This window comes from Lichenostomus cassidix, chromosome 9 (genome assembly GCF_008360975.1).
Source record: "Lichenostomus cassidix isolate B80296 chromosome 9, HeHo_3.0, whole genome shotgun sequence".
NCBI lineage: Eukaryota > Metazoa > Chordata > Aves > Passeriformes > Meliphagidae > Lichenostomus > Lichenostomus cassidix.
In genome coordinates this window covers 15,878,530-15,899,558 of record NC_139490.1, presented here as the reverse complement: position 1 = coordinate 15,899,558, position 21,029 = coordinate 15,878,530, and the positions used below count along the sequence as shown (strand labels likewise).

At 39.3% G+C, this 21,029-nt stretch overlaps 1 protein-coding gene and 1 long non-coding RNA gene across 11 annotated transcripts in view; one reads left to right on the top strand and one right to left on the bottom strand.

Moving 5' to 3' along the window:
• The window catches only part of LOC146433359 (uncharacterized), a 269,497-nt gene that overhangs the window by 56,768 nt on the left and 191,700 nt on the right, over positions 1-21,029 (bottom strand). The window contains exon 7 of one of the 9 annotated variants that reach the window (XR_014854067.1): positions 3,050-4,217. The exons of the other annotated variants lie outside the window; for them this stretch is intronic. The gene's annotated coding sequence lies outside the window, so the exon portion shown is untranslated. Of the gene's footprint in view, positions 1-3,049; positions 4,218-21,029 lie in introns of those variants that run through there. 9 annotated transcript variants of the gene reach the window in all.
• The window catches only part of LOC146433360 (uncharacterized), a 79,027-nt gene that overhangs the window by 5,811 nt on the left and 52,187 nt on the right, over positions 1-21,029 (top strand). For both annotated transcript variants that reach the window (XR_014854074.1, XR_014854075.1), the window contains exon 2: positions 6,145-6,227. This is a non-coding gene — a long non-coding RNA (uncharacterized LOC146433360). The remainder of the gene's footprint in view (positions 1-6,144; positions 6,228-21,029) is intronic.

The following is a 21,029-nucleotide window of genomic DNA, read 5'->3' as shown; positions in this document are numbered from 1 at the left end:
CAAATTCTGTTCCACAGGCAACACTGCTGTCACATGTGCTCCTGACTTCACTTGGGCTCAGCCACATAAGACACTGAAAATGTGGTGCTTGTGAGCCCCTCAAAGAGCATGGAAATGAAGCACCAAACTCCCATCCTCCTGAGAGGATCAATACTTTCAGCCAGAAATATTTGGCTTGCAGGTGTTTGGCTTTCTGATGAATAGCTCTAATTTTCTACAGAAAGCAGATACTTTTTTGTAGAAAAAAATACACTCACAAAATCCAACCTTCCCTTTAAGGAACAGATGGAGATGGAAAATTTTTAACCTATGAGATGTAGCAACACGTGCAGTTTCCACACACCCCCCCAATCTTTTCTGCATATCCATTGACTTGCCTTGCTATAGAAAATTGCACTAAAGCTGATTGGCTCTGAGCGCCAAACATTGCCCAGTTTCTCAAGCTCTAGCAAAGGACTTATCAATGATGTTTCCACGTGTGGACCTTGACTTTTCTCAAATACCAATCCTACTAGAGGTAGAACAACATGCTACTGTACTGTGTGTCACTGGATAATATGATCACATTCCCATGCTGGCCAAAAGGAAGAAAAGGGTGTTTGCAAGGCCCTGTAGACACAAAAAACCCAGAACAGTTCCCCAGGACAGGGGAGTCAGGTTTTGTAACTATCGTAGAGGTATGAAATATTTTTTTACCAGTACTCATATGCAGACATTCTAGATTTTATTTGCTTCCAAGATAAAAATACATGTTATTGCCATAGCAAAAGAAATTAATCTGTGAGGTTTGTTATGATCCAGCAAAAGGAAGGAAATCCAGGGTCAGAGATCACTCCCTCCCTACTGTCTATCACAACAGGTTACCATCCTTAATTTTACCCAACTATGTCATATTGGAGGCTTGATCCTTAACTTTGAAGTTTTCCCACTTTCTGGAATTAAGCCAGAACCACAAAATATTTGAAAACACAGGGCTTGACAGAATTGAATATAGTTTTTCTCTGTGAAAGCAAAATCAAACTGAAAGTGTTTGCCTTTTCAAAAGATGCCTTTAAAATTGTCTTTGACCCTTTTTCTTCATATTTATATTGGCTCTGGTTATTTAATCAAAACTGTAGGAACTCTATTCCAAAATATTATTTTTAAAAGACAAATAAGGAAACTTTGATTTTTTTTTTCAAATATATTCAGTGTTATTTCATAAAAGCTTTCCAGATTTGGCTTGACATTATTACACATTTCAGGATTATCTGAAAGTTAATTCAATGATACTTTGGCCCTGTTTTTTAGCATTTTGATATATCATTGTTAAATGATTTAAGTGTTGCCTTTAGGAATATTTGATATCAAATCGCAGGTTTGAAGATCAAAATCAAAAATACATACATACACAAATGTACAAATCTGTATACATGTATATACTTGTGCATACACATGTATACTTATGCATATATACAGATACATATATATGTAGCCCACAGAAATTACTCATAAAAATGCAATGTGTTCAACCAGCCAACTACAATAAACACATCATTCATTACTTTAAAATCCTATTGACTTTAGAGATAATTTTCCCTGAATAATGAATGTACACTCTAGACACACTAAAACTTAAGAGGTTTAACAAAATAATCGATCTATGCCTAAATTCAAGAGAATTTCATAGAGGGAGGTTTCAGTGGCTGATATGGAGGGAGGAAATTTTCGTATCAATAAATATGGTGGCATCTGCCAGGTAAAATGTTGTAATAATCCTCTGGGTGCTACTTCCCTCCCACTAACGTGTTGGACAGTTTAGATTAACACCATATGCCTGTTCAGAGAAGGAGCTGGAAACCAATATAAATATATAGAGAGAGAGTTCATTTTGCAGCCTTGTTTTCCCTGCACTCCTGCTATCTGCAGGATAGGGGTTGGTGGTATGTGCAGATTAATGGAAGAGGAGGAAAATAGCCCCAGGAACAGGTCAAAGCATGGAGGGAGGAAGAAGCACTGAGGGAGGAACAGAGAAGGAAAGGCAGGGAAATAGTTATGGAGAAGCTCTTGCAGCTGCTCTCTGATAGACTGAGGTTTGATTTTCTGTATCCTCTTCATGTCCTCTTCCCAACTTCTGACCTTGCCTTGCTTTGACCCCAGATGGGAATTGTGCTCCTAAGGCTGAGCCAAACTGTTCACCCACACCTCACCCTGTCCACAGTGCTTCTCTAATGTAGACTAGCAGCAGTCCATGGCAATGATTTATTATAAACTAGGTGCAATTGAAGTTCTCTTGTCCTTTGGGAAATATTTGTAGATAGAAATCGTTATGTAGCATCTGTAGTTTCCAAGTATCCATATGCAGGATAAATTAGTTGAAAAATTATTCCCTGACTCTGCATTTACACTGGAGTCTTCTTGGCAGAAAAGATTGTTTACTTATTTGTAGCAGTATAGCAAGACCTTTTCCCTATTGTTTGCAAGCTTTAGCCAGCAGATGAGAAATAAAAGCTACTTCAAATTAATACTTGCACCAAGCTCATTTATGACTGAATTAAATTACAGCTTCCAAAATGAATGTCAGAATTAGCTTGCACTGTTCTATTAACATTTATGGTGTCAGACCCATCCATTTAGACATAAAGACCTTTCCTCCCTGGTCACCAGACAAGTTACTGAGTCACATGGACACATAGTGAGATTCGGGTGGAACTCCAGAAAATTAGTTCCAAACAATTTTTATGGATTAGCTTCTTCAGATAAAGGGCAATGATGAATGCTCCATTATAGCAGAGGCAAAAATTTTTCTGTGAAAAAATATTAAACCAAATGAATTGTCTGTTTTCTGCACTGACAGATGTATAAAGTTTCCTTGTATTGTTTTTTAAGAAGAGCTCTGGGCTGATGTGCTATTTGTGAAAATGGTTTCATGATTTTTCCTCATGGCTTTTGTGTGTGAAAACCTAGGACTAATACCAATATGCTTTTCAGCCTTTAGTGAAGAAGTATGTTCCTTCCAGAGTAGAATTCTGGAGTAAATAGAACAAAAATAAGCAAAACATTTGCAGGTCATCACATTTGTCCTGTTTTAAAAAAAAATTTGGGTTAGAAACACTGTGGTCAGATTTACTGCAAGCCATCTCTAGTAAAATAATGAAAAAATACTCACTCAATTAAAAATGCCAGACTTCAAACTAAATGTTATTCATAAAAAATGGTTCAGTTAGTTCAATCCAGAGTGTGACAGTGACAGCTATAATAGAAATCAGCCATGCCATGATTTTTTTCCTTTCAGAGAATTCACAACATGGTTTTAATTAGAAGGAATCCAATTTTTAGAAACCATGGTGCATTTCTGTGCAACCACTCTGCCACTACCTGGTCCAGTAATGCCAGCATGATTTAAGAATTAAAGGTGGGCATGTGGCCCAGGGCTTCAAACCCCAAGCCAGGGATAGTTTCAACTCCAACATTGCAAGTTTTCCTGTGAAAAAGGTATCCTCAAATTAAAAATAGTTGAGCAGACTGTAAATTAGAAGCTCTAAATAATGCCAAACTACTACAACCACTGAAAGTTATCAGGCTCAGAGCTGAAATGCACGTCTTTTATGCAAAAATTGTAATATTTTCCTCCTCAAAACTGAAGGAGGGCAGGGACTCAATATTTTCTCTTAATCTTTTCTTAGATAAAAGGGAATTTCAAGGTTTTGGCTTCAGTTCTAAGCAGACAAGAAGAAGTGAGAAGTGTTTCCTAACCAAACGGCACAGTGATATAGTGACATACATGGTAAAGTTAAGCAATTGAGCCAACTTCTTGGCTGCAAGATTCTCATCTGAGGGAAACTCTACCTTGTTTTGATGTTTCTGAAGCCAGCAGGACTGTTTCCTAAGACCATGCATGGGGTAAAAGAGATTACATGAACTGTGCAGGTCTCTACTCATGAAAGATTCACAGAGTGGACAGGCTTTTCTAACAACAGAAATAGCAGCTGCAAAAATGATTTACATTCAAATGATCAGTATTTCAAGAAATGCTGAGAGATTTCCATCATAATATATAAAGTGATTCGGAATAGGTAAAAGAAAATAAGGCTTGATTCTAAATTTTAATGTTTTCCTTAGTTTACTCTTGCTTACAGCTCAAACTCTTGCTCCACCACCCCAAGTCTTCAATGCCTATGTTTTAGAAGAGGAAGCCTGAGACTTTAGACAGTTGTTGGACTCTGGGCTGATGGTTCCTAAGCAAAGGAAATTCCAAAGTCAAATGAGGGTTTATATCTCTTGGTATAGAAAGTGCAGAAATAATGTTTCTGATTTCTCATAAAGTGAGAATTTATATCCTACAATCCTCCATAATGTCTGTGATTGAAGTACTGTTAGGCTATAACAGTTTGTCCCCCAGGTAATGTTATTTAATTATAAGTGTATAGACATATACACAAAGCAACAAAACCATACTCAATAGATAACTTCAATAATGGAAGAATTAGATTATATATTTGAGATCTTTTACATAGGAGTGATCCCATTTAGGTCAATGGAATCATTTGCTACGACAAGGGTTTAGAGGGTCAAGTCTGTGTAACAACCATCTGTGCTCCTTAGGTTTTATCCTCAGATAACATTATTCTCTAGCAACAGAAAGAAAACGCCACGTTGACAGGTAACCAAACCTATTTCCAAACACCATGCCAGGCCCTGACTGCTTGGGTGTGACATTTAACTGCAGTTGCTTTCACACTTTGATTTATTCTGCTGCTCTCACCATTGCCCTGTTTCCCACATGCAAATTCCTGCAGACACATTAGCATGAACACTGTCACCCTGCTTGTCCACTTGTCACAGCTGAGCTCTGAGCTATTCAGCCAACACCCTGAGACTGACCCCAGCCAAGGTGGTGGCAGCACAAGGTACCCTGAGCATGGCAAACATGGCACTGAGACCCTTAGCACTTCAGCAACTACCGTAGCAGGCACCACAAACCACTAAGTGTTACCGGGAAGATACTTCATATTAAGACACCAAATGCTGAGCCTTCTGCAAATGTTTTAAAGTTATGCAAAATAACCTTCCCTACAGTATAATATTGCTTCTATTATTACACTTTATAAATTAATCGATTTTACATATTTTCCCTAACAAATGTTGAAAGGACGACTAGGACCAGACTGCAGGAATTGGCATTTCCCGGTACCATAAGTTAACAGTGTCTTTTTTAGGCAATATTCTGTCTGTAAAACAGCAGTTTCAGTGTAAGAATTTTTAACCTAATTCTGATGAAAGTATTGCAAAATTATGATCTAGTTAGGGTTTTTGTAAGAGACTATGTATCAAGCTTTATTTTTAGTTTTAATTTTTAATAGTTTAACTTGCAAATCAGAGACTTTTTCTTAAAACCTAAGAGAAAACCTGTCCTGTTTGCAATGAGCAGAGAGAAGATAAAAAAGCTTATCAGCAACATTTGCACAAACCTATTTAGGGTCAGCATCAGAGACTCTGGATTATTAAATGTCTTTGCTAAAGACAGCTTTCCCCAACAAGAACGTGTGCACAGGATTAGATTTCTAGAAAAGGATACCAAAGCATAATAGCTAAGAAATGAGATGTCAATGGATGGAGAAGGGCTTTAGGCATGTCAATATTACTTTCTCAGGGGCTTCTCAGATGTGAACTTTCCCATGGAGTCACACATCTGATGCAATGGAAGAGGATTTCAGAACGATCAGTAAATTCGTCTCAGAGCAAGAACATCTTCACCAGCTGAGTGCCTGGAGCACCTGGTAACTGGCAGTCCTGGACTGAGAGCCAGACCATTTCAGCCTGGTCTGAATAGCAAAACAGTCCCTGAACCAGCCATAGGAGTATTGCAAATCTATTTGGTATTGGCTAAGGCACTCTCTGGCACCTGGGAAATTGTGATTCAAATCTCTGTTGCAGAGTGGAGTGGAGAATGTGTAGGGCACAGAAAATGAGAGAAGTAAAGCAGTGAGGAACCAACTCCAGCCACTCAGGAGCTTCAGACTCAAGCCAGGGCACCTAGAAATGATGCAGCTGATGGTCAGCTTTGAAGCCTGATCCAAAGGGATCACACACAAAAAAAGAAAAAAAAAGGACAGTGTTATCTGCATAGATAACAGGATATCTGCATATCCTCATCCCTTACAGGAGGATTCCTGCTGCTTCCCAGTAGTGCTGCTTCCCAAAGGGACTTAAAGGAAAAGATTCATCAAGGAGGGGGAGCAACCAAGGTGAGTCTAGAGGAAGACACTTCATCACCTAGTAAAATCTGTTCAGTCAACTCCAGCCAGCGTGCCTCCCGAGCTGTAAGATGAAAATGGAGTATGTGTAGTAGTACTATTAAGACCAGCATGATATTACAAATAGCTTCCAATTAGCATAAATATAAGGTTATCATAGATAACTCTTGCTGTAAATCTTCACAATTTAGCATTTTAACATTCTTTCTAATGCTTTCTATGAACAACGTGATGAAGAACAGGGCCTGCTGTTGGGAGGAGATAACTCCCATGCTGTGTATGCACACTGCAACTGAGCTTTCACTGTCATATCTCTGTGCTACACAAGAAGGAAATAAACCACCAGGAAATAGGAACACTGACTTTCAGAGGAAGAAATGCAGCATGAAGCCATGCAGTTTTGCTGGAATTGGATAAACTGGGCCCAGAGCTGTGTGAAGCTCAGAACTTTAGTTTACCTTTGCTTCAGCACATTCTGCCAGTAGGCTGCTTTGCTTTGCTTGATTTCCCTCCAATGAATTCTCAATTTTTGTGTGCTGGAAAATCAGAGCTAGTGCTACACACCTAGGCAAATTTTGCCATGTCTCTTTTCCCTTGCACGTTATCAGCTCACAGTTAATATGCTGTTTCTGATAGTGTGTGGGAAGTGTAGTACCATGCATATCCAGAATCATCACCCAAAATGTTTCAAGAGCAAACAAGGAAAAAGACCTAGTGCTGACTCAATACAACTTATTGCCACAGTCCTTCCAAGGTCACTCACTGACACTAAAGAGAATACAAGTTTTTTTCTGGGTCAAGGACTTGCATGGCTGGTGGGCTCTTGAAAGCTGCAGATCCTGAATGATCTTGAATTCAGATCCTGCAGATCTTGAATGCCTGCCAGCCATGAGCTTTGCTTTGTAAATATATTCCTCCCCTCTACAAAACAGCAGGCCACAATTTTTTTTTCAGGTTGGGTGGGATAGAATCACCTGGACACAGAGCTGTGCCAGGGTAACAGAAGGTGCAATACTGTGTGCTTAGTTAAATTGGGTTTTGCATGGAAACTCATGTAATCATTTAAACCAAATTTATGCTGGTTCACATTGGGCTGGACCAGCTGAGATTATCATCAGTGCCAGCTCACTCCATTACACTGTTGTCACAGAGCTCTTGCAAGTTAACTCCTCGCAGCTTCTACGGGTAGAGAATAACTTCTCAGAAACTCCTAGTCTGGCTCTCCTGGCCAAAAATATGACTGGGTCAGTCACAAGTGTGAGGCAGTGGCTGGTGTAACAGTGTTCTGGCAGGAACAGCACTCCATGTTCAGGGATTAGCACAGCTATAGCCTGAAGTGCAGGCTTTGCTTTCCTGACAGTGACTTCTGATCCACCCACTCTTCATGTCCCACACTCACAGCCCTATATGACCAAGAAGGTGCTTTTGGAAGAACATTCTGTGTCCCAGTGGTTGCCTGTGCACAACTACTGTGGCTACCAGCCTGTTACAGCAGCTTCAGTAATTAATGGTTTCTCAAATCTTCATGCTACTTTTTGACAAATGACTATATCATGCATTTGGCTTGTGCAAAAAGTACCATTCAGTCAGACATGTAACCACAGAAAAGAACTTTTTTAAAAGAATGTTTATATTTTGTAAGAATTTAAGAAAGTATATGACATTTTCCTGGATCTATGAACAACATGAAGTAGAATGAAGTATTGTGCCAATAACAATGTCAAAATCTTGTAGAAAAATGAACATGAAATCTCAACTTTAGCAAATAATTCATATTTCAATTTTTCTGGCTTTATGATGTATCATTTGTGCAAGAGAGAATACTTATTATTAAGTGCTTTTTCTGAAAATTAAAATCCAAAAGATGTTCACAGGTAAGCAAATTTTCCTACATATTTGCTGTCAGAACTGAATCCACTGATTATATTAATACATTTTCCTGGCCACTCTCCCAATGCAGAGAACAATTCAAATCATGTTTGCTTGAACATTTAGCAGCTGGCAATTGCTGGCAGCAGCGTACCTGCCAAGAAGACACTGTGCTTACAAACAAAATTATACACCTACTTACATGAACACAGAGAACAGGTCTTGTTTATCCCTACATTAATACCAGCTTTCACAGTGCTGCAATGAAGCACCTTCACTAGACAATTGCTTTAGCAATAAATTTGCCTCTATTATTGACTTTGCAGGATACATTTCTTTGAGAATGGGCAGTATCTTTGTCTACTGTGAGTACAGCAATAAAAGTAATTGATCAGATGAGTACTGAAAATGCCGTTCAAATGTAGAATAAGTTTCTACCTTGACCATTCAAGCAATATAGACAGGACAGATATATCCTGTCTGTCAGATCACCCTCAGGATATGGATCTGGATACCGGCATTATTCTGGTGGTAGTAAGAAGTAATTACAATTGCATTTGTTCTGCAGTGACATTGTCTTTGCTTATTGTTTCTTTTTACCCCACACTGAGAATGGAGATTGCAGGATCACAGCAAAGCAATACTGGGGCACAGTAGGCATTAAAAGGCCATAAATGTATACAAAGAATTATCACTTAATGCAGTGAATACAAAACTGAAGCAGCTATGAGCTGGAAGATGCCTAAGGATAGAAAAAGAGTTTAAGATGTAGAAATGCTCTTCCAAAAGAGTTAAACAAGGAGCTTAGCTACCTTTTGGAGACAGTACTGTCTCTCCTTTCACAGAGAGCCACACTGGTAGAGAGATCTTCCTGATAATACCACGGCTTTGTGGTGAAGGCAGCCTAGTCCAGAATCCCATCTTCCCAATTATTTCTTAGAAAATGCAGTATGCATGTGTGCACAGTGCTGCAGTGCCCTGCTCAGGCACAGGTGTCAGGGGGTTTCCCCTCCCAATCCAGAGCCAGCACAGCTGCTTCCCACAGGACCCAGCCAGCTGTGGGACTGTGATTCTTTGATACAGAAATATTATCAAATACTGGGTCTCCTTGGTGCCTTCCCCACCACCTTGACATGCACTAGCTAGGGAAGCTGTAATTTGGACATGTACTTAAAACTGCAACAAATTGCTGTCAATAATAATTAAAAAAGGAGTTAGTTAAATGCATGGTACGAATGGGAAGTAAGATTAGAGATGACACTTAGACCAGGAGGCCTTTTTCAGGCTGTGGAAAAAAATAGAACACAGTTATTTTTCCCACAGCCTAGAGAAGGCCTCATGTCCTAAATGTCATCTCTAATCTCGCTTTCTATTTCTAGTGTATATTACACTGCTCTGCCAGTGCTGCTATAGTTAAAGTGGTGTCAGTGTTTCCATTGTAAACCCCTATTTTCAGAGGTTTGTAACTCAACCATAAAAATTTTGCTCTGGGCTGAAACTTAGAAAACAAGTTCTAGAACTGAAACATATTTAATTTCTTTTTCTTCCTGTTAAAAAAAAAGAAAAGAAATTCACATTTTAAACATAAAATTTTGCAAGCCATTAGACTATAAGAGAAACACACAATGTGTGAAGTTTGAAATTACTCCAAAAGTACTGTTAACAGCTTTCTGAGATTGTGCTTTTTTTTTTTTCAATTCCAAATACTATACTACAGGGGCATTTTCTTTTTTAAAAATGAACAGCCATACAATGAGGTCAAATAATTGTAGTTTTAAAACTGAGTAAATATTTATAGGAGTGGGTCAATAATCTGCATTTTATAAAGGCTCCTAAGTACATATTTATATGATAGAATGCAGCAACAATGCATCACAGACAAACAAGTCAATAATGTGCTTTTAGAAAATTTCATAAATGTAGTTACAGAGGCCAATAGTCTGCAAGGGTTTTTTTCTCATGAAAAAGGCATCTATTTAGCTAAGAAAACCTTATTCATGCAGAAAGAATCAGATCAGGTTCATCCATCCTTCCCTTTTCCATGAGCTGTGGCAGTGACAGCGCTGATCTCCAGTTTGGGTAAGGCAGGAGAGGTGCCATGCATGGCTGCTGAGCTTTGCAGAGCAGCCCAGGAGGCTCTGCAAGAGTTATCTGAAGTGAGACAAAGGGGTTCTGGCAAGGATTTTGGTAATCTCATAGAATTCTGACTACTGGAAAACACCAGCTAGGAAAACCTGCCAGATGACTGAGGAGCTGACAAACACAGGAAAACCCCATGATTCGGAACATGAGGAATAATACTGAAACAAATCAAATATATACTTGACAGGGAAGTACCACTGGAAGTATGGCTTCAATCATCACATGCACTCTGCCCTTATTTTCAGTGCTGAGAGACATCACTATTTCAATAGACAAAGACTTTGATTTTGCAATTGGATTTTCACCAGTGAATCCTACTGGAAAGTTTTCTGGAAAGGAGTATCTGACTCAGAATGCACATTTGAAGAGCAAGAGATTGCAGTAAATTTCCTCACTGAGATCTAAATAAAACCCATGGATGGCAATCACATTGGGAGTATTGCAAAATTAGTTCAAGGGACAATCCAAAAGTGCTAATAAAATCAGATCATAAATTTCTCTTCATACCAAATTAGAAAAAGACATGTCTGGTTTAAGGCATATTTGTAACTATCTGTATATTCTATTGACCTCTAACTCAGATAATTATTTTAACATTTAATAACAAGGAAAACTATTATCAACACTCTTATTCATAGTCTAGCTTAAATTTGGTTGTAAACACTAATGTTAGACTTGTGTCAGGTATTGTACCTAATTTATTTATTACAGATGACAATTTTCTAATAATGCTTCAGTTGAGTTCATACCTTTTCTTTTATAACCCCAATTTAAACATCGTAAGGTATGATTTTATAATCCCTAGAATAAAGTCCATTAAAGTCATTAAATCACTTGAAAGCTGGTCCAAATCCTGCTGAGGTGAATGGCTCTCTTGCAGGTAATTAATTTGGAACGATGTTTTACTCCCCCTAAAACTGCAATAAAATCTCTGTTAATGTTTATGGGAATTGTAAGCATAAACTCCACTCCCTTTATTTAAATGACTAAATCATCTTTCCTATCTTATAATTTAAGATATATATGCTTCATATATATGTATATCTTGTGATCAGCTTTATTCAGTATAAAGACTCCAGTGTCCTGGCAATGACAGGAGGAGTCTAAGCATTACTCCTGTTGGCTACCTCCTTGTTCCCTTAGGTGTCTGATTAATTTTAGTGAAGCTCCTGGAGTAAGGTACAGCATGGAGAACAATATCAAAATCTGATCCTTCATTTCTATCCTTCTATTAAAGGAATACTTATTTAATGTCAATTACGTTCCTGACTCTTACAGGAAATATTGCATCTATTTCATAATTGACCTGACTTGTAAAGTTATAGGTGGGTAGCTACTGAAAGACCACAGAAGCTATTTTAGAAAATGTGACTGAAAGCATATTTTCTTTGAGAAAAGAGGAATGGAAGACTCTGATCCTAATATAGTACAGAGTGAGAACGGAGGGAAAAAAACCCCAAACAACTGGGAGATTTCAATGTTTTAATATGCTAAAACACAGGCAAGTATGCACACTGCGGCCTAAATTCCCATCACCTTTCTCATGCAAGAAACATCACTGGGTTTACAGGGACCAAATTTTTTGATCCTTTCATCTTTTTTTAATATCTTATTCATAATTGCAGTCTCAGCACTCTGCAGGATTCACTTTAAGCCCTGGAGCTTTCAGAAGGAACTTCTCAGTCTTTCAACTTTTAAGCACTTATTTGTCTAAATTTATGATTGTTTCTTTGCCAGCAGAGAGACTCAGAAAGAAGATGGACTCTTCCAAACACACAGTAAACATTCAGCAAATGAAAAGGCTCATGACACCACATTTTATTAAGAAATTTACAGCAGGTGACCTGCCCCTTTTCATGGTGGCAGCAACTGTATTATTCACCCCACGTAATGAATTGGGAGGTTATGCTAATCTGAAGAGGGAAGCTATCAATTGTATATGTCCAGACCATCTCTCCCATTGATTTTGTAATTAATGATGAATGTACATTTTGGGAGGGAGAGATTGCTGAGGAGGGAACTTCATGTGCAGAATAAAAATGTTACAGTAGCCTAATCAATTAGGTATGGTTGACAAATGGGTGAGGGATGACACAACAAAGCACTGTGCTTTGATAGTGGTCAAAGAGTCACAGAGAAGATGTCACATGATATCTATATTAATCTTTCCACAGGCTAAATATGATCCATTGCATCAGCAGGACCATGAAAAAACTGTTTGGTATCTCAAAATCATGCGTCTGATGCTAACTTGAAACCTGCTTGCTTTGTTCACAGACAAAAACATTGTAATAATGCACTAGATGCCAAGATAATTAGTCATTTAAAGCCTGGTAACAGGCTTAAAAGCCACTTAGAATATAATTCGAGGTAATAAATAGCACACTAGGACAGGGACTTAACCAGTCTTAAGTGCCAGGAAAAAAAGGTATGCCTTTGGAAGCAAGTGTGCATCCTCTTGGATGCAGCCTGTGCAGAGGTTCATCCCTCCATCCCCTGGAAAGGCCTTACAGCCTCTCACTGGAGTGACAGGTTGAAGAGACAATACATATAACAATACATATAACTTAAATATTCAGCTTCAGCTACACAGTGACCTTTGAGTGGACAATATATGCAGCAAGTTGTACCATTCCTTCCCAACCAAACCTAGAACCCTGCTGCAAAAATGTAGTGCTTGATTCCTCAAGTCTGACTCACAGGCACCACCACTTCCTACACACAGCTCCCAGCTTATCTGTAATTACTGCTAGGAATGACAGAGATGTAACCATGCTGTGCCTAGGACCTCTTGTCCTCTGTGGACCACACCAGACAGCAAACAGCACTGCCTCAGGTCTTCAGGACTGTTCTCCTTACTTTTGGGTGAGCTGAAGGACTTACATTTCTCTCAGTGTGGATGTTTATAGATGTATAACAGTCACAAGTTTCATTTTCTTTCTCTCTCTAAATGTCTTTGAAAATACAAAGCAAAACAAGACTGACTTTGCAGTGAATAAGAAACACGTAGGTGAGAGATCTGTCGGCTCAATTGAAAGATGGCAAGTGCTGAATTTTTACAAACAGCATTTCCTTCCCTGTAATGGTTCAGGAAATTCAGTTTTGTGACAAAAGCTCAGAAGCAACAAGTATTCTCACCTAGGCAAGACTGGGTTATTGAAGGGACTTTTGCCTCGCTGCAAATTAAATTCAAACTCAGCTAAATTCAAACTCAGCACTCTGTGAAGAGGAGAAATCACTTGTTTCAGCAAGGGTTACCTTGCCTGATATCCATAGCACCCTAAAAAGATCCATTCTCTAAAGAGAATTGGTGCTCCTTAAAATTAGCACTCCCCCTCAATCATTTAAGGATAGTGCTGTACCCTAATTAACAACAAGCATTTAAGGGAGCTTTGTGGTTCCATCATGGTTTAATTTCTTGTGTGCTCTATGACAGTGTCACATAGCCTCAGTTCAGCACAACGTAACATGTCATTATTCTACTTGTTATCTCCACCTTGGACACCAGCAATCTTTTCTAATTACAGGCAAAGAGATTCCTGAAAAGGTAGTTCTCTCTCCTAGGAGGACATACAAATGATATGAGTGTTTTTCATCAGTGAAGATGGTTGGAAAGGTTATTCGTTGTGGTATTTAAGAGTAGGATTTCCAATGTGCAAAAGTCAAAGACAGTAAGTTGTATTCACTTGTGGACTTGCATTGGGCTGTGTGTTTGTGGGCTGGAGCTGAATGGGAACTGAAATGTTTTTTGGTTTCCACTGTCCTAGTTCTGTAAAAAATGACTGGTTTCATTGGACACAGGTAGTTTGGGGAATGTGGCTTTCATTAGTTTGAAATCTTTCTCCAAGTACTTTGTTAGCATGGTAATATCTCTGTTTTCCAGCAGGTGTTACAAAGTAAGAGTGGGTACTAGAGCAGGGAAAGAAAGAGAGAAAGCAAACCTAAATGTCATACTGTAGTTTAAGAAGCCTGAAAGGCAGGAGATGGACCATTACAGGATCAAACTCTAGAGAAATCTTTACCTGTTGCTCAAAAGTACAAGGCAAAGAGTACAGCAAAGAAATTTAAGATGGTTTCACTTTATTTGCAAGAATATCTGTCCTGTGAGGTGGTATAACAGCTACAGGACTTATTTCCCTAGAGGAGACTAATATCCAAATTCAACTTTATAGGGGAAGAAATCATAAAACAGACAAGATAAATACCATAATAAGGAAGAAGGAACTATAATTATTGGCATCTTTTCACGTAGAAATTTGGGCATGGGTGGAGGGAGTTTGTAATTTGTTTTTAGAGTTTTATTCCTTAAGCCATTTCACAAACAAACTCCTTTAAGATTACATTGACTGCCTCAGTCCTATCTCTATGGAAAAAGTTTGTAAACCTTTGTTGAAGCATTTCATAAGAGCTCTGTGCTATTTCAGTTTCCTTAATAACTCCTTTGTTAAGTTAGTCAAATCCATTCTTGACTTCTGAATTAAACCCTGTAGTGAACTGTGCAGGAGTCCCAGATTTCCCTACAACTGATTTCAGGTGTGGGATGCAGTGGCTGAGGTTCATTCTCCAGTGGGTCCCTGCACTTAAAAAAGGGAAAGAAGCACATTTCAGAGACGGGGTAAAAGCCAGGGCCAAGGCAACTCCAGGTAATACTAAAGGAGGGCTAAGAAAACTTCGGGAAGATGCTTGGAAATGTTCCCTGCACTTTTCTTCTATGGTAACACTTTACTGGCATCAACTACAGCCAACTGACACCACCATTAAAAAAAAAAAAAAAAGAAAAGAAAAAAAAAGAAACAAACGGCAAGAACAATAGATTGGGCCTCTTTAAGATCTTTTAGCCTCTCCTTGACACTTCAAATATAAGTGTCAAATACTGTCCAGACAGTTGCTCTCTAGTTTTTTTCCTCACTTACCACTTGGTTAACATTTTGGCTGCCTCCCAGCACTGAGACAATGTTTTCATGAAACAAACTATTATAATCCCATGATTGTGATCATGAGTCATAAGGGTCAGATCAGAGTCTGTGATTTTGTATGTGAATTTAGGATTGCTTTTTTCCACCAGCATCAGTTTAGATTTGTGCATATTAAATTTCATTTGTCCACACGGTCTCCTGAGGTGCTTCTGTGCTTCCTGATAGGTGGCCTCCATATTCCCTACCCTGAATAGCTGATTTCCTATCATCCTCAAACTTTCTCACCTCTCTGCTCACCTGCTTGTCCCAGCAGTTTATGGTGTGTTTACCAGGACAGACCTCAGCAGAGGTTACGCAAAACTCTATTATTGAGGTCCATTGCATACTCTCTTTGTTTCCCTTAAAAGCCTTTGGCATAGGAGTTCATGAAAAGCCTTTCAGAAATACAAGTATAACAAGCAGCTCACCCTTATTCCCTTCCTTATCGGCCTCTTCAAAGACCTTAGATAGATTTGTAAAGCACAGTTCATGTTCCATCAAAGTCTGTCCTGATAGGAAGAGTTTTCATTTTAGTCATAATCAGATAACAGTCAAAAGATCACAACCAGACTAAACGCAAGTGGAAGCATCTCTGCTTATTTAAAAGATTGTGCTTTCAACCAAGGCAAGACTGAGCCACTGAAGTATCAGCTGCTGATGGGTTTCTTCTGAGTCTGCTTTGCTCACTGGGGACCTGTAAGAATGGTCACAGGGACCCTGAGAGCCACTGCTGACTGTGTGACAATGACCGCAATTGGAAATGAGAACAAGGGGCCTGAAAAAGGCCCTAAAGAGGCTTAGAAGCTCATTAGCAGCCCCTAATTCTCTCAGTTTCCTCAGAAATCTCAGCCAGACTAGTTATAGATAGGAGATACTAAATTAGGATCACACTGACATGGAGGACTAGGGAAGTGCTGAATTTCCTGTATCCATCATGTCCTTGTTTCAGGGAAATGTCACATCCTGCTGCTCAGGACAAGCACACCAGCAAGGGAAAAATGACAGAACAGCCCATATTTCTGTTATTCAAAGAATATCTGCCACTGCCCTCTCTGTAGGTTCTGTAAATGTCCAGCTATGACAGGAGAAAAGGAAACATAATTTACAGTCTTCATAGCTGCAAGAGCTTTCAGTCACAGTTGGGCATTTCTGTATATCCCTTTCTCTATTGAGAAGTAAGTGCCAAAGAAAAAAATTAGCTTTCTCTAGCCCTTCCCCCCACCTGCCATGCAATCAGCTGTATGTAATAACATAATATGTAACATAATTTATCATTATAATACATAACATAATTTATAACAACACGTAAGGAAATGGATGCAAAAGTTTTGAGTGAAACGAGAGCAGATTTTGCAGAACTGCAGCTTGGTGAACAGGAATGCAATCTCTGCAATTCACTGTTCTGAGAACACTAACATTAAATGAAAAAAACACTTCCAGGAATAAGCCAGAGGCTGTGCTGGTATCAATCATGCTGCTATGGAGCACAGGTACAATGCAAAGAGCACTGCAGAGAGCAGTAAACAGATGGCCATTCACTCCACCACATGTTTTACTGAGTATTTGTACACTCATATTATCAAAAAGGATAAAAATAAAATGTCTTTCACTCTATTTTTTACCAATGTAAATACATTTATAAAACACAGGTTTGTCTCTCTTTGCCCTTCTGTTTTAAGGGGGAAACATGAATTATGGATTCCAAAAAGAAATAAACAAAAAGTATGAAAGCAAATGTGGCTAAGTACCCCAATTTTCTAAGATTTAATTATTATCAGTAAATAGCTCCCTTTTAAGAGTAGCCCTAATTGGCTATTAACAACAGTAGCTAACAATTTCAAGGCAATTAATATTTTAAAATAATGAGATGGCTAATATATTACATTAGAGCATACAGTAAGCAGAAGTCTTGCTAATTATATATATTATTCTCCCTGCTTTGCTTAATGAAGGTGTCTGGCTTGTGGATTAATTCATTCTTGCTCTATTTTTTATTTTTTTTAATCAGTATAACTAATCCTCCCACACACTATTGTAGGATTAAAGCAGAAAGATGTGGATGAAGCAGTGAAAGAAGCACAAAAAGAACATTAAAATGAAGACTTAGTTCCAAGTTTCAGAAGCGGTTGCCCAAATTAAAGAATTAAGATGTGGGAAATTAGAGAGAAAAGGCAGAAGCCTGAGTCAACATTTATTTAACACCTTCTGCCTAATGCTGGAAACGTAAATCTCTTCACAGAGGTAATCACACCCAGATCAGTTTGATTTTCAAAACATAGCAATTCTTCTGACAAAGATATTACCATTCCATAGCTTAAACTGTTTTTCCTGTTTTCTCAAAAGCAGAGAGAGGAGGGTGCCTTGGATAAATGGAGATTTCTTCCAAATTAGGAGCTAATCTTTCAGGAAAAAAATAGCAATGAATTATTTGTTTACAGTCAAAATCTTCTCATTTGTATTAGTCTATAACTACATTTCACTCTCAAATATTTGAGTGTGTCTGTGTGCTCAGCAACTGTTTGCTGCTGTGATTGCACAAGAGAATTGCCTCAGACAAAAGCTGGAATATACAGGTTTTCCTGTGCTGTGTACCAGAAACACACTGCATTGCACAGTGTTACCCCTAGGCTCAAGAAACAGCTCCAAACTCCCTGGAAAAATGATCCCTGCTTTGGAGAGAGGAGAGTGGAGAAAGCCCTTCCTCTGGTGTAGCCCAGGGAGACACAGGGCAGTGCCATGTCCTGAGCTCAGCCCTGCACACCCAGTGCACACACATCATCACACACAGCCCCACAGACACAGCCCAGGGCCTCTGCCCAGCTCTGAGAACACCCTTCCCCAGTTTCCCAGTGAAGCCCCGGCAGTACCGACTGGCTAAAATGTTGTAACAGCATGAGGAAATGTGAGGTCAACCTCCACCTAATTGTCCTACTGCATCTCCTACTGCTCTCCTACATGTATGAAATCCCCTTTAGCACCCAATAGGAGCTGTCAGCACAAAAACACAAAAGGAAGTGTTTCAGTGTAGCACATGTCTCTCAAACATCAGACCAAGGTCATATCTGAACTGTGAGCTTGCTGGTAAACTTATGTACCAATGGAATAGTGATTAAAGTCCCCTGTACTGTAGAAGCTAAAGCCTTTACACCAACAATGCCTCATTAGATTTGTATATTTGAGACACAAAGCAGCACAGTAAATGATGATGTCTGTTAAATGACTATGTTCATATGTCATTCAGAAGACATGCATGCTCATCCCAGAAGCAGCATGCCCCTTAATTACACAGAGCAGTGAGTATGGAGTCCCAGTTAAGCACACAGCAATAGCTCACACACTTAGAGCCTGCAAATTGTACACACTCACAGTCTTTTGTCCTGGATCATACCCATCAGACACACACAGCATCTTTGTGCTCTGTGTTTGTTCATTTAGGAGAAAAGCTTTTTTCCAGCTCTGAGACTTCTCAAAATACTGTTCTACCAATGTGGTTTTCCATATTGTAACCATGACAGTGGATGTTGGCTCTTGGGGAAACAAGACTCAGGCAGGGCCATATGAGGCAGGTTAATAATAAATTAATACATAATGTGCATCCCAACTCTCTGAACACTATTTTATAGTTTTGTCTCTGTAGTTGATAGTGCACATAGATATTGAGGTTTTCTCACTTTTGTGAAAAATCCTAGCACTCTGGTCTTGAGTGCTCCAAGTATTTTTTCATTTAGTGCTATGCAGTAGATGACTAATTATTTTTCTCATCAGAAATACAAAGGATAGTCAATATTATTGTAAAATATATTTAAAAGGAATATTTACTAGTAAATTTCCTTCCAACTTCTGTAGCAGTTTCTCTTGGGTACTAATTTGTCGAAGATCTTTTTCTTATTTCAAGTCACTGGAGTAGACAAGACTAATGTGAGCCATTTAACATACGCATCTCCTTATCAAAAAATAAATATATTACCAGTTTGCTGGAATATGTTGCAGTGCATACCCTGCAGCAGAGATAAAGACTAACCTTGGCCCATGGATCATGTGACAGCTCAACAAACCATTGCTTTGTACCTTATCTATCTTTGGCATCCACACATGGCTCCTCAGCTTCAAGTCAGCTTTTCAACCAATACAGAAAATAAATTTTAAAAAGAGCAGTACGGGATTCAGGCAAGTGCTCGATGGCCATTAGAGTGAGCAGCAGCTCTGTCATGCGGAAAAAACCCTGCTTTAATATTCAGTCTCATGATGGTCCTCAAGGGCTGATGTGACAATGGGACAGGGGATAAAAGAGCTTAGATATACAATTGAAGATATATTACATACACACTGGTGTACAGACATCAGTCTGTCTCTCTATCTTACTCCCAAAATGGGCAAGAATCCAGTGAAATTTATAAAAGATGGATAAAATGTCCTTTCTGATGCCTCCCATCACTTGGTGAATACTCATTACAGAGCTGCTAGTAGAGAACAGAGACCTCCTTCCCACACCAACCTCACAGACTGACATGGGGCAGTGAGATATTACCAGCTTCCCTTTGAGCAAAACCTGAGAGAAGGATTTTATCCTTCCACCCCCTGGGAAAAAGGCACCAGGGCAGGAACACAGACTTTCTTGTGGGCACAGAGGCCTCTTTTCAAAACATGCAGAGGAAATGTCAGGTTTGGGGCTGCCAAGTACCTGATTTCAGGGTTCATTCTGTTACTGCATATAAATGTCTCTGGTGTGTGTTTGGCACGACATGTTATCCTAGACTGATCATATGTTCACAGATTGTGGAGAGTGTGTGAAAGCCTTTTTTGCTGTAGTTATTGGGCAAAGTCACGTCTGTTACCTGGTACTCATGCAGAGAAATCTGTAATCTGGGAACAGATGGTCTGAGTGAGTGAGAGAAAGAGAGAGAGAGAGAGACGCTGTCTGGAAGACTGCAGAGTTTTTCACTCAGAGGAGATGAAAGAGGAATGAACAAACCCACCACAGCATGACAAAAACATGAAAATATAGAAGAATGTCAGTCCTGAAGGTCATTCCCTTAGAATTCACCAACTGTCTATGCACCATATGTGCATATCAACACACCAAAGAGAGCCCACCATCCTGTTGCACAGAGCCGGAGGTGGCTTACACAGCCAAAAATTGTGGAATCGTAGACTTCCCATTTAGAAAAGTGACACACTCTGTAGTCTAAGCATACAGTCTGAGCAGAATCTGAAAAAATATATAGTAACTTCTTCTCTGGATTTATTACAAAATTTGATTGCAACAGGACAGAGCTGGAAAATTCACATCTAGTCTTCCAGTACTGCCTTTGCAGGGTATGTTTGGATCTGAGAGTGTTGCAGCAACTTGAGAGATGCAGTCTAAGCCTGGTTTTGGAGTCCAAGTGCCTCTGGAATTAATGATGCCTGCCATCAGGACAAGTCCATCCTTCCCAAACAGTTACATGAAACTGACTATTGCTACCAAAAGGCAGCATTACATTACTCCAAAATTAAATTAATTGGATCTAACCTGTCTGAAAATCTCATTCAGCTTTCTTGACAGTGGGATTTTGGTACTCAGCAGCCTATCCAAAGGTACTGGGTGTTGCCCTGCTCACGTGAGCACCCACCCTGCTGCTCTGGGAGCCCACATCTCCAGGTGGGAGCTCTGATGGCCTAAGGTGCTGTAGTTCTCCCAGAAAAAGAGCACATCCAGCCAATACAGGCATGTGTCACATTGTAGCTGTGACAGTACGGAAGCTGGCATGGTGCAAGGTCCCCAGCTGAGGGTCTAAGAGTCCTACATCAGCAGAATCCTAGTGATTCCTGTGTTGTTGCCTCACCT